Source organism: Nesoenas mayeri (assembly GCF_963082525.1).
Source record: "Nesoenas mayeri genome assembly, chromosome: 32".
Classification (NCBI taxonomy): domain Eukaryota; kingdom Metazoa; phylum Chordata; class Aves; order Columbiformes; family Columbidae; genus Nesoenas; species Nesoenas mayeri.
This window is the reverse complement of record NC_137570.1, coordinates 528,603-539,577: the sequence shown is the minus strand read 5'-3', so window position 1 is coordinate 539,577 and position 10,975 is coordinate 528,603.

Sequence of the window (10,975 nt, the reverse complement as noted above, 5' to 3'; positions counted from 1 at the left end):
GGGTTGGGTGCATTGGGATGGGTTGAGTTGGGTTGGGTTGGGTTGGATTGAGTTGGGTTGGGTTGGGTTGAGTTGGGTTGGGTTGGATTGAGTTGGGTTGGGTTGGGTGCATTGGGATGGGTTGAGTTGGGTTGAGTTGGATTGAGTTGGGTTGGGTTGGGTGCATTGGGATGGGTTGAGTTGGGTTGGGTTGGATTGAGTTGGGTTGGGTTGGGTGCATTGGGATGGGTTGAGTTGGGTTGGGTGCATTGGGGTGGGGTGGGGTGAGTTGAGTCGAGTCGAATTGACTTGGTTGGGTTGGGTGCATTGGGGTGGGGTGGGTTGAGTTGAGTCGAGTCGAGCTGACTTGGTTGGGTTGGGTTGAGTTGGGTGCATTGGGTTGAGTTGACTTGAGTGGGTTGGGTTGAGTTGGGTGCATTGGGATGGGATGGGTTGGGTTGACTTGGGTTGACTTAGTTGGGTTGACTTGGGTGGGTTGGGTTGAGTTGGGTTGGGTTGGATTGATTTGACTTGGGTGGGTTGGGTTGAGTTGCATTGAGTTGACTTGAGTAGATTGGATTGGGTTGAGTTGGGTGGGGTTGGGTTGACTTGGGTGCATTGGGTTGGGTTGAGTTGAGTTGGGTTGAGTTGACTTGAGTGCATTGGGTGGGGTTGGGTTGGGTTGAGTTGGATTGAGTTGAATTGGGTGCATTGGGTTGAGTTGGGTTGAGTTGGGTTGGGTTGAGTTGGGTTGAGTTGGGTTGGGTTGAGTTGGGTTGAGTTGAGTTGAGTTGGGTTGACTTGGGTCACTTGGCTTGAGTTGAGTTGGATTGAGTTGGGTTCATTGGGTTGAGTTGGGTTGGGTTGAGTTGGGATGGGTTGGGTTGAGTTGACTTGGGTGGGTTGGGTTGAGGTGGGTTGAGTTGGGTGCATTGGGGTGGGTTGGCTTGAGTTGAATTGGGTGGGGTGGGTTGAGTTGGGTTGAGTTGAGTTGGCTTGAGTTGACTTGGGTGGGTTGGGTGGAACTGGGTTGAGTTGAGTTGGGTTGAGTTGACTTGGGTGGGTTGGGTTGAGGTGGGTTGAGTTGGGTGCATTGGGGTGGGTTGGGTTGAGTTGAATTGGGTGGGTTGGGTTGAATTGGGTGCATTGAGATGGGGTGGGTTGGATTGGGTTGAATTGGGTGCATTGGGGTGGGTTGGGTTGGGTTGACTTGGGTGGGTTGGGTTGAGCTGCATTGACTTGGTTGGGTTTGGTTGAGTTGACTTCGGTGGGTTGGGTTGAGTTGCATTGAGTTGACTTGGGTGGATTGGGTTGAGTTGGGTTGAGTTGGGTTGGGTTGAGTTGGGTTGGGTTGAGTTGGGTTGAGTTGAGTTGGGTTGAGTTGAGTTGGGTTGAGTTGGGTTGAGTTGGGTTGGGTTGAGTTGGGTTGAGTTGGGTTGGGTTGAGTTGGGTTGGGTTGAGTTGGGTTGGGTTGGGTTGAGTTGGGTTGAGTTGGGTTGGGTTGGGTTGGGTTGGGTTGAGTTGGGTTGGGTTGAATTGGGTTGGGTTGAGTTGGGTTGAGTTGGGTTGAGTTGGGTTGAGTTGGGTTGAGTTGGGTTGGGTTGAGTTGGGTTGAGTTGGGTTGAGTTGGGTTGGGTTGAGTTGGGTTGAGTTGGGTTGGGTTGGGTTGAGTTGGGTTGAGTTGGGTTGAGTTGGGTTGAGTTGGGTTGGGTTGAGTTGGGTTGGGTTGAGTTGGGCTGAGTTGGGTTGGGTTGGGTTGAGTTGGGTTGGGTTGAGTTGGGTTGAGTTGGGTTGGGTTGAGTTGGGTTGAGTTGGGTTGGGTTGGGTTGAGTTGGGTTGGGTTGGGTTGGGTTGAGTTGGGTTGGGTTGAGTTGGGTTGAGTTGGGTTGGGTTGAGTTGAGTTGGGTTGAGTTGGGTTGGGTTGGGTTGGGTTGAGTTGGGTTGGGTTGAGTTGGGTTGAGTTGGGTTGGGTTGAGTTGGGTTGAGTTGAGTTGGGTTGGGTTGGGTTGAGTTGGGTTGAGTTGGGTTGGGTTGGGTTGGGTTGGGTTGGGTTGAGTTGGGTTGGGTTGGGTTGGGTTGAGTTGGGTTGGGTTGGTTCATACTGGTCATACTGGTGTTACTGGTCATACTGGTGATACTGGGCATACTGGGCTTACTCGGGATACTGGTTAAACTGGTTATACTGGTCATACTGGTTAGACTGGGGATACTGGTCATACTGGTCATAGTGGTCAAACTGGGGATACTGGTCATACTGGGGATACTGGTCATACTGGGGATACTGGTTATACTGGTTAGACTGGTGATACTGGGCATAGTGGTCATAGTGGGGATACTGATGATACTGGGGATACTAGTCATACTGGTCAAACTGGTGTCACTGGTAATACTGGGCATACTGGTTATACTGGGCATACTGGTTAGACCGGGGATACTGGTCATACTGGTCATAGTGGTCAAACTGGGCGTACTGGTCATACTGGTTGTACTGGGTATACTGGGCATACTGGTTATACTGGGGATACTGGTCATACTGGGGATACTGGTCATACTGGGAATACTGGTTGTACTGGTGATACTGGTCATACTGGTTATATTGGGCATACTGGTTATAGTGGTTATAGTGGTTATACCAGTCATACTGGGCATACTGGTGATACTGGTCATAGTGGTCAAACTGGTGTTACTGGTCATAGTGGTTATACTGCGGATACTGGGCATACTGGTTATACTGGGCATACTGGTGACACTGGGCATACTGGTTAGAGCTGGTTATACTGGTCATACTGGTGATACTGGGGACATTGGTCATAGTGGTTATACTGGTCATACTGGTCAAACTGGTTATACTGGGACATACTGGTGTTACTGGTCATACTGGTCATACTGGTTAAACTGGTCATACTGGTCAAACTGGTGTTACTGGTCATAGTGGTTATACTGGGGATACTGGTCATATACTGGTCATACTGGGGATACTGGTCTTACTGGTTATACTGGATATACTGGGGATAATGGTGATACTGGTGATACTGGTCTTACTGGTCATACTGGTTATACTGGGCATACTGGTCAAACTGGGCATACTGGTGATACTGATTATACTGGGCATACTGGTGATACTGGTTATACTGGGCATACTGGTTAAACTGTTATACTGGGCATACTGGGGATACCTGTGATTCTGGTTATACTGGGGATACTGGTGTTACTGGTGGCCTGATGACATCACGATGACATCATGATGACGTCACCGCCCCGTCCCCTCCCCCACAGGCCCGACCATCTCAACAGCCACGTCCGGCAGGTCCATTCCACCGAGCGGCCCTTCAAGTGCGAGGTACCGCCCCATAGATCCGCCCCATAACCTGCCCCACATCCCGCCCCATAGATCCTGCCCCATAGATCCCGTCTGGGACGTCAAATTCCCGCCCCAAAACGTCCCAAAACGCGCCCGTTTTGGCCCAAAATGAGCCCGTTTTTGCTCCCTGTGCCCCATAACCTGCCCCATAACCTGCCCCATAGATCCTGCCCCATAGATCCCGCCCCATAGATCCCATCTGGGACGTCAAATTCCCGCCTAAAATGCCCCAAAACACGCCCGTTTTGGCCCAAAATGAGCCTGTTTTTGCTCCCTGTGCCCCATAACCTGCCCCACATCCTGCCCCATAGATCCTGCCCCATAGATCCCGCCCCATAGATCCCGTCTGGGACGTCAAATTCCCGCCCCAAAACGTGCCCGTTTTGGCCCAAAATGAGCCCATTTTTGCTCCCTGTGCCCCATAACCTGCCCCATAACCTGCCCCATAGATCCTGCCCCATAGATCCCGTCTGGGACGTCAAATTTCACGCCCCAAAACGCCCCAAAACGCACCCCTTTTGGCCCAAAATGAGCCCGTTTTTGCTCCTTGCGCCCCATAACCTGCCCCATAGATCCCGCCCCATAGATCCTGCCCCAAGGCTCTTGTCTGTAACGTCAACTTCCCACCCCATATCTGACCCCAAACTGCCCCATATCTCGGCCATTTTTGCCACGATCTGCCCCATTTTCGCACCCACACCTCCCACACTCTGCCCCATAGATCCTGCCCCATAGATCCCACTTTCCTACCCCATTTCCCACCCATTTCCCACCCCAAATCCGACCCCCAAACTGCCCCATATCTCGGCCATTTTTGCCCCGATTTGCCCCATTTTCGCATCATGTGTCCCCCACACTCTGCCCCATAGATCCCACCCCATAGATCCCACCCCACATCCTGACCCACAGCTCCTGTCTGTAACGTCAACTTCCCACCTCATATCTCCCCCCAAACTGCCCCATATCTCAGCCATTTCTGCCCCAATTGGCCCCATTTTCGCACCCCACACCCCCCACACTCTGCCCCATAGATCCCACCCCACATCCTGCCCCATAGATCCCACTTTGCCACCCATTTCCCACCCCAAAACCGACCCCCAAACTGCCCCATATCTCAGCCATTTTTGCCCTGATCGGCCCCATTTTCACACCCCACACCCCCCCACACTCTGCCCCATAGATCCCACCCCATAGATCCCACCCCATAGATCCCTCCCCACATCCCACCTTCTAACCCATTTACCACCCCAAAACCGACCCCAAACTGCCCCATATCTCGGCCATTTTTGCCCCGATCGGCCCCATTTTCGCACCCCACACCCCCACACTCTGCCCCATAGATCCCACCCCATAGATCCTGTCTGGGACGTCAACTTCCCACCCATTTCCCACCCCAAATCTGCCCCCAAAATGCCCCATATCTCGGCCATTTCTCAATGCATCTGCCCCATTTTCGCACCGTGTGTGCCCACACCCTGCCCCAACACATTGTGCCCCATAGATCCCGCCCCATAGATCCCGCCCCACATCCCCACCTTCTAACCCATTTCCCACCCAGAACCGACCCCCAAACTGCCCCATATCTCAACCATTTCTGCCCCGATCGGCCCCATTTTTGCACCCCACACCCCCCACACTCTGCCCCATAGATCCCACCCCATAGATCCTATCTGTAACGTCAACCTCCTCCTCATTTCCCACCCCAAATCTGCCCCCAAAATGCCCCATATCTCGGCCGTTTTTGCCCCAATCTGCCCCATTTTCGCACCGTGTGTGCCCCACACCCTGCCCCACACATTGTGCCCATAGATCCCGCCCATAGATCCCACCCCACATCCCCACCTTCTAACCCATTTACCACCCCAAAACCGACCCCCAAACTGCCCCATATCTCGGCCATTTTTGCCCCGATCGGCCCCATTTTTGCACCCCACACCCCCCACACTCTGCCCCATAGATCCCACCCCATAGATCCTGTCTGGGACGTCAACCTCCTCCCATTTCCCACCCCAAATCTGCCCCAAAAATGCCCCATATCTCGGCCGTTTTTGCCCCGATCTGCCCCATTTTCGCACCGTGTGTGCCCCACACCCTGCCCCACACATTGCGCCCCCACCCCAGACGTGCGAGGCGGCGTTCGCCACCAAGGACCGGCTGCGCGCCCACGCCGTGCGGCACGAGGAGAAGGTGCCGTGCCACGTTGTGCGGGAAGCTGCTCAGCGCCGCCTACGTGGGCGACCACGTCAAGGGCCACGCGGCGCCGCACCGCTGCGAGCTCTGCGCCAAAGGTGGGTGCGCTATGGGGCGGATCTATGGGGCGGGGGGTGGGGCACAATGTGGGGGAGACACGGTGCGAAAATGGGGCAAATCGGGGGAAAAACGGCTGAGATATGGGGCATTTTGGGGGTCGGGTTTGGGTCGGTTTTGGGGTGGGAAATGGACACCGAAGGTGGGGATGTGGGGCAGGATCTATGGGGCAGAGTGTGGGGGGTGTGGGGTGCGAAAATGGGGCCGATCGGGGCAAAAATGGGGGAGATATGGGGCAGTTTGGGGTGGCTTTGGGTGGGAAGTTGACGTCATAGACAGAGATGTGGGGCGGGATCTATGGGGTGGGATCTATGGGGTGGGATCTATGGGGTGGATCTATGGGGCAGAGTGTGGGGGGTGTGGGGTGCGAAAATGGGGCCGATCGGGGCAAAAATGGGGGAGATATGGGGCAGTTTGGGGGTCGGTTCTGGGTGGGAAATGGGTGGGAAGGTGGAGATGTGGGGTGGGATCTATGGGGGGGGATCTATGGGGTGGGATCTATGGGGCAGAAACTATGGGGTGTGGGTGTGAAAATGGGGCAGATCGGGGGAGAAATGGGGGAGATATGGGGCAGTTTTTGGGGTGGTTTTGGGGTGGGAAATTGGTCATGTTTTGGCTGGGAAAGTGGGGATCTATGGGGTGGGATCTATGGGGCAGGGTGTGGGGCACAATGTGGGGACATACGGTGCGAAAATGGGGCAAATCGGGGCTAAAATGGGGGAGATATGGGGCATTTTGGGGGCAGATTTGGGGTGGGAAATGGCTGGGAGTTGACGTCCCAGACAGGATCTATGGGGTGGGATCTATGGGGCAGAGTGTGGGGGGTGTGGGGTGCGAAAATGGGGCTGATCGGGGCAGAAATGGGGGAGATATGGGCAGTTTTTGGGGTGGTTTTGGGGTGGGGAAATTGGTAATGTTTTGGCTAGGAAAGTGGGGATCTATGGGGCGGGATCTATGGGGCAGGGTGTGGGGCACAATGTGGGGACACACGGTGCGAATATGGGGCAAATCGGGGCTAAAATGGGGGAGATATGGGGCATTTTTGGGCAGATTTGGGGTGGGAAATAGGTGGGAAGTTGACGTCCCAGACAGGATCTATGGGGTGGGATCTATGGGGCAGAGTGTGGGGGGTGTGGGGTGTGAAAATGGGGCCAATCGGGGCAAAAATGGGGGAGATATGGGGCAGTTTTTGGGGTGGTTTTGGGTGGGAAATGGGTGGGAAGGTGAAGATGTGGGGTGGGATCTATGGGGTGGGATCTATGGGGTGGGATCTATGGGGCAGAAACTATGGGGTGTGGAGTGTGAAAATGGGGCAGATCGGGGGAGAAATGGGGGAGATATGGGGCAGTTTTTGGGGTGGTTTTGGGTGGGAAATTGGTCATGTTTTGGCTGGGAAAGTGGGGATCTATGGGGTGGGATCTATGGGGCAGGGTGTGGGGCACAATGTGGGGGACACACGGTGCGAAAATGGGGCAAATCGGGGGAAAAATGGGGAGATATGGGCATTTTGAGGGTAGTTCTGGGGTAGGAAATGGGGAGGAGTTTGACAGCATGGAGAGGATCTATGGGGTGGGATCTATGGGGCAGAGTGTGGGGGGTGTGGGGTGCAAAAATGGGGCCGATCGGGGAGAAATGGGGGAGATACGGGGCAGTTTGGGGGTGGCTTTGGGTGGGAAGTTGACGTCACAGACAGGAGATGTGGGGCGGGATCTATGGGGTGGGATCTATGGGGTGGGATCTATGGGCAGAGTGTGGGGGACACACGGTGTGAAAATGGGGCAAATCGGGGCAAAAATGGGGAGATATGGGGCGGTTTGGGGGTCGGTTTTGGGGTGGGAAATGGGTGGCAAAGTGGGATCTATGGGGCAGGATGTGGGGTGGGATCTATGGGGCAGAGTGTGGGGGGTGTGGGGTGCAAAAATGGGGCAAATCGGGGTAAAAATGGCTGATATGGGCATTTTTGGGTCAGATATAGGGTGGGAAATGAGTGGGAAGTTGACGTCCCAGACAGGATCTATGGGGTGGGATCTATGGGGCAGAGTGTGGGGGGTGTGGGGTGCGAAAATGGGGCCGATCGGGGCAGAAATGGGGGAGATATGGGGCAGTTTGGGGTCAGATTTGGGGTGGGAAGTTGACGTTACAGACAGGATCTATGGGGCAGGATCTATGGGGCGGGATCTATGGGCAGGTTATGGGTCAGAATCAGGTCATTTTATTGATGTGAACAGGGTCTCTGGGTGGGATCTATGGGTCAGATCCAGGGGTCAGAATCTATGGGGCAGCCCCATAGATCTATAGGGCGGGACCTATGGGGCGCAGGGGCCTCAGTTTCGGGTCAGAATGGGCGCATTTCATTGGCGGGTCGAACAAGATCTATGGGTCTGATCTATGGGGTGGGATCTATGGGTCAGAATCTATGGGTGGGATCTATGGGTCAGATCTATGGGACAGATCTATGGGGTGGGATATATGGGGCGGGATCTATGGGTCAGATCTATGGGGCGGGACCTATGTGTCAGATCTAGGGGGCCAGAATCTATGGGGTGGGATCTATGGGGCAGATCTGTGGGTCAGAATCTATGGGGTGGGATCTATGGGTCACATCTATAGGTCCGAATCTATGGGGTGGGATCTATGGCTCAGATCTATGGGTCAGCTCTATGTGTCAGATCTATGGGGTGGGATCAATGGAGCAGGTCTATGGGTGGGATCTATGGGTCAGATCTATGGGGTGGGATCTAAGGGTCAGATCTATGGGCAGAATCTATGGGTGGGATCTATGGGTCAGCTCTATGTGTCAGATTTATGGGGCAGATCTATGGGTGGGATCTATGGGTCAGATCTATGGGGTGGGATCTATGGGTCAGATACATAGGTCGGGATCTATGGGTCAGATCTATGGGGTGGGATCTATGGGTCAGATATATAGGTCAGAATCTATGGGTCAGATCCATGAGGTGGGATCTATGGGTCAGATCAGATCTATGGGGCAGAATCTATGGGGCAGAATCTATGGGTCACATCTATAGCTCAGAATCTATGGCTCAGATCTATGGGTGGGATCTAGGGGGCAGATCTATGAGGTGGGATCTATGGGTCACATCTATAGGTCCGAATCTATGGGTCAGATCTATGTATCAGCTCCATGGGTCAGATCTATGGGTCACATCTATGGGGTGAGATCCATGTGTCAGATCTATGGGGTGGAACCTATGGGTCAGATCTATGGGTCAGATCCATGTGTCAGATCTATGTGTCAGATCTATGGGTGGGACCTATGGGTCAGATCTATGGGGTGGGATCTATGGGTCAGATCCATGGGTCAGATCTATGGGGTGGGACCCATGTGTGAGATCTATGGGTCAGATCTATGGGGTGGATGTATGGGTCAGATCTATGGGTAACATCTGTGGGGTGGGACCTATGTGTGAGATCTATGGGTCAGATCCATGGGGTCAGATCTATGGGGTGGGACCTATGTGTGAGATCTATGGGTCAGATCTATGGGGCGGGACCTATGTGTGAGGTCTATGGTCAGCCCCCCAGATCCATGGGTCAGATCTATGGGGTGGGATCCATGTGTCAGACCTATGGGGTGGGATCTATGGGTCAGCCCCCCAGCTCCATGGGGTGACCCCCCCTCTCCCCTCCCCCCCCCAGGCGGTTCGTGCCCCCTGGCGCCCCCCGGCGGCCCCTCCCCGCGGTTCCCGCGCTGCCCCTGGAGGGGGCGCCCTGGTGAAGGGGGCGGGGCTTGTGGGGGGGAGGGGGCGGGGCTATGGGGGGTGTGGGCGGGGCTTGGAGGGGGGCGGGGCTTCTAGGGAGGCTCCGCCCCCCCGTTATGGGGGGAAAGGGGGGGGGGAGGGGCCTTTTGTATCAATGGGGCAATAAAAGGCAAGAGGCGCTTGAGGCTCCGCCCACTGGGGGGGGGGGAGGGGGAGGGGCGGGGCTTGGAGGGGGGAAGGGGATAGGGCCTAAGGGGGTGGGGTATAAGGGGGCGGGCCTAAATGGGGAGGGAGGGGGAGGGGATTGGAGGGGGTGGGGCTTTAAGGGGGAGGGGCTAAGGGGTGGGGCTAAGGGGGGGCGGGGCCTAAATGGGGAGTGGATTGGAGGGGTGGGGCTTAAAGGGGCGGGGATTGAAGGGGGAGGGGCTAAGGGGGTGGGGCCTAAATGGGGAGGGAGGGGGAGGGGATTGGAGGGGGTGGGGCTTAAAGGGGGAGGAGTCTAAAGGGGGCGGGGCTTAAAGGGGGCGGGCTAAGGGGGTGGGGATGAAAGGGGGAGGGGGTTGGAGGGGGGTGGAGCTTAAAGGGGGTGGGGCCTAAATTGGGTTGTAAGGGGGTGGGGATTTGGGGGGTGGAGCTTAAAGGGGGTGGAGCCTAAATGGAGGACTAAGGGGGGAGGGGATTGGAGGGGGTGGAGCTTAAAGGGGGCGGGGCTAAGGGGGGTGCAGCATAAATGGGGAGGGAGGGGGAGGGGATTGGAGGGGGTGGGGCTTAAAGGGGCGGGGCTTAAGTGGGAGAGTAAAGGGGAGGGGCTTTAAGGAGGTGGGGATTAAGGGGGCAGAGCTTAAGGGGGGCCGGGCCTAAAAGGGGCGGGGCTAAGGGGGGTGGGGCTTAAAGGGGGTGGGGCCTGAATGGAGGACTACAGGGGGAGGGGCTTGGAGGGGGTGGAGCTTAAAGGGGGTGGGGCCTAAATTGGGTTGTAAGGGGGTGGGGATTTGGGGGGTGGAGCTTAAAGGGGGTGGAGCCTAAATGGAGGACTAAGGGGGGAGGGGATTGGAGGGGGTGGAGCTTAAAGGGGGGCGGGGCTAAGGGGGGTGCAGCATAAATGGGGAGGGAGGGGGAGGGGATTGGAGGGGGTGGGGCTTAAAGGGGCGGGGCTTAAGTGGGAGAGTAAAGGGGAGGGGCTTTAAGGAGGTGGGGATTAAGGGGGCAGAGCTTAAGGGGGGGCCGGGCCTAAAAGGGGCGGGGCTAAGGGGGGTGGGGCTTAAAGGGGGTGGGGCCTGAATGGAGGACTACAGGGGGAGGGGCTTGGAGGGGGTGGAGCTTAAAGGGGGTGGGGCCTAAATGGGGTTTGTAAGGGGGTGGGGCTTAAAGGGGGAGGGGCTAAGGGGGGTGGAGATGAAAGAGGGAGGAGCTTAAAGGGGGGTGGGCTTAAATGGGGAGTAAGGGGGCGGGGCTTGGAGGGGGTGAGCTTAAAGGGGGTGGGGGGTAAAGGGGGCGGGGCGGGGGGGTGGAGCCTAAAGGGGGCGGGGCTTAAAGGGGAGGGGCATGGAGGGGGTGGCTTTAAGGGGGGTGGGGACTAAAGGGGGCGGGGCTTAAAGGGGGAGGG